We start from the raw sequence: 2,796 nt of genomic DNA on the forward strand, positions 1-2,796 counted from the left end.
TAAAAAAAAGGTCCTGCTTGGACATGTGAATGTGGTCTTCTCTTGGTCTCTTGGATCTATAGGTATTTGAAAGTAACCTAAAAAACCATCTAAGAAACAATAGAAAAGGTGACCAGATAAACGTTTGAGCATTTTAATCAATAAAAGGTAGATGAAAATGATCTTTGCAAGTATCATCATTTAACTTGCGATAATCGATGCACATTCGTCAATCGATTGCTTTCCTCATAGGAATAAGCTTGTTTTCTCGTTTGTCACCAGTGTCATTCCTCCTTTCTTTGGAACCATATGAACTAAGCTCACCCATTGACTATCCGAAATCGAGTAAATTATTCCGACGTCCATCAACTTCATTACCTCATTTCACTACCTCTTGCATGTTCAGTTTTAGTCTTAGTTGTGGCTATACCATTGGCTTCAAGCCTTTTTCCGAGATGATCTTATGTGAAACAATAATATGCGTTGATTCCCTTGATTTTGGTAATCTTCCATGAGATGGCATTCTTTCATTTTTTTCAACACCTTAACTAAGCTCTCCTTCTCTTTAGGCCTCAAATCTGACACAGTGATCACCGACTTCTGTTCTTTATCTTTTTAGAAAACATACTCCAAATGACCATGTAAGAATTTTAATTCTGATTTTTGGCTCTACTAAGTGGCCATAGTGTGGGCTTCTGATTGCCACATCATAGGTCTGTGTTTTTTCCTGTTAGATCGTGAGTTCCCTACTTCCCACGTCATGACATACAGTTGGCCACGCAGTGGGGCTTCTTGATCTTGTTTTTTCTCTTCTTCATACTCGCTTTCTTTCAGCAGCCTCTCTAGTTCTTCGAATTCATGTTCAGCATCAAAATCATCCCCTTTCACAGTCATGTATCCCTTTAATTTGTTCTCTTTCCATTCTTGCATTTATTTTTCCAAAACGTATCGAATATATCCAACGAGAAGACCATGTCATTACTAATATTTGAGTGCTTTATTTCTTGATCAACACCAAATGTTATGGCATCCTCTCCTCTCGTACGGTGCTAAGAAATGGTCTCCCAAGAATAATAGGGACTTTATTGTCCCCCTCCATGTCGAGCACTACAGACTATATGGGAAACACAAACTTATCAATTTTAACCAAAAGATCTTCACATATACCTCTTGGAAATGTAACCATCTTGTTGGATAGATGAATGTCCATTCGGATTGGTCTTGGATTTGGGAGATTAACTTCTTGTATAACGAATATCGCATTAGATTTATGCTAGCTCCCGAATCGGAAAGATCAAGACTTGTAGCCAGATTCCCGAATTGACAAGTGTCAAGCTCCTCGAATCTCCCATCTTCTTTGGTAGTTTGTTAAGCATCAGAACTGATCAGTTATCATTCAATATTACATTCGAGGTCTCCTCCATTTTCCTTTGGTTTGTGAGAAGATCCTTCAAGAACTTTTCACATTTTGGCATTTGTGCAGCGACTTCTATAAATATGATATTGATTAGAAGGGCTTTTATGTGTTCTAGAAACTTCTTGTAATCCTCAACTTGTTTGTCTTGCTTGGCTCAGCTTGGATATGGTAGAGGTTGCTTGTAAGCTTTGACCGGAGGTTCTTTTTTCTCTACAACAGATGGCCATGTCGTGGCTACTGGTTAGAGTGCTTTTCTATACTGTTTTCCTCTTTAGGATTTTGCATATTAGATGAACTATCATTAACTAAAGGAATTAGAGGAGTAATAATTTTACCACTTCTGGTTGTCACAGACTTGATGTGAGTTTTCGAGCTCCGTGTTGCTTGGAAGTGTTCCCAAAAGATGTTAGTTGAATTGTCTCAAAAGTTGACCAATTTATTACTCGATGTTATGGATCGAGGCTTGTTGATTCTGAAGGATGACATCAATATCATCATGTATTTTATTCATATGTGGCTACAAATCAAGCAAGCATTTCTTCAAAGTCATTTTACTGTTTGGGATCTGATTGATCCTGTTGATAAAAACTACGACCTTGTTGTTTATGCTTCTCTTCCTTTGACCTTTTGTTCTCATCGTATGACAACCACTCATTCTTGGGTTTCCTCTAATCCCCAACATATCTATACCCACTCGAATAAGAAGCTTGTATCTTCCGGTTTCCATTCTCGTCTAGATCATAATCCTTGGTCAAGTGTGGCCCGCTACAATTCTCACACCCCACTTGAATAGCATGTATGGATTGACCCATTTGGTGATTCTCCAGTGCATGTTATTGATTTTTTCCATAAACACCGATACGTTCTTATTTCCTCCGTCCAAACATACTTTGCCTCTGGTAACATCTTCACGAGGGTTATGTTATTCTTCTAATGCTTTGCGAATTCATAAATTGATTCCTTGATTGTAGCAAGATCCTTCTTCGTCATGGGTCCTTGAGAATCAAGGAGTTGCCTCGTACTCACGTTTATCCCATCATAAAATATAAACACTTCTTGTTGCACATTAAGGCCATGTTGAGGGTAGTTCGTTATCATGCCTTTATACCTCTCCATGTTTCATAAAAATATTCACAATCGTTTTTTTGGAAGTTTGCTATATTATTCTTGAGTTTGGTTATCTTTGAAGGCGAGTTGAATTGCTCAATGAAAGCATTTTGAAGATTGGTCTAGGTTGTGATCATTCTAGGTGTAAGTGACTTCAACAAATTTTTTGCCTATCCTATAAATGTCACTGTTAGCATTCTCAGTAGCAAATATTTGGAACATTGAAGTAGTTTGCAATATCCAACACTTCACCGATGTGTCTTAATACCTCTTCATGGCCTTCCCGGAAAGTG

General features: G+C 37.8%; 1 non-coding gene across 1 annotated transcript; it reads left to right on the top strand.

The window, feature by feature from the left end:
- Positions 1-2,465: 2,465 nt before the first annotated feature.
- LOC145091132 (small nucleolar RNA R71) lies at positions 2,466-2,571 on the top strand. Its single transcript, XR_013702020.1, has one exon. It is a non-coding gene; the product is annotated as a small nucleolar RNA R71 (small nucleolar RNA).
- Positions 2,572-2,796: the final 225 nt, after the last annotated feature.

This window comes from Lactuca serriola, chromosome 2 (assembly GCF_051521515.1).
Source record: "Lactuca serriola cultivar US96UC23 chromosome 2, Lser_US96UC23_V15, whole genome shotgun sequence".
NCBI lineage: Eukaryota > Viridiplantae > Streptophyta > Magnoliopsida > Asterales > Asteraceae > Lactuca > Lactuca serriola.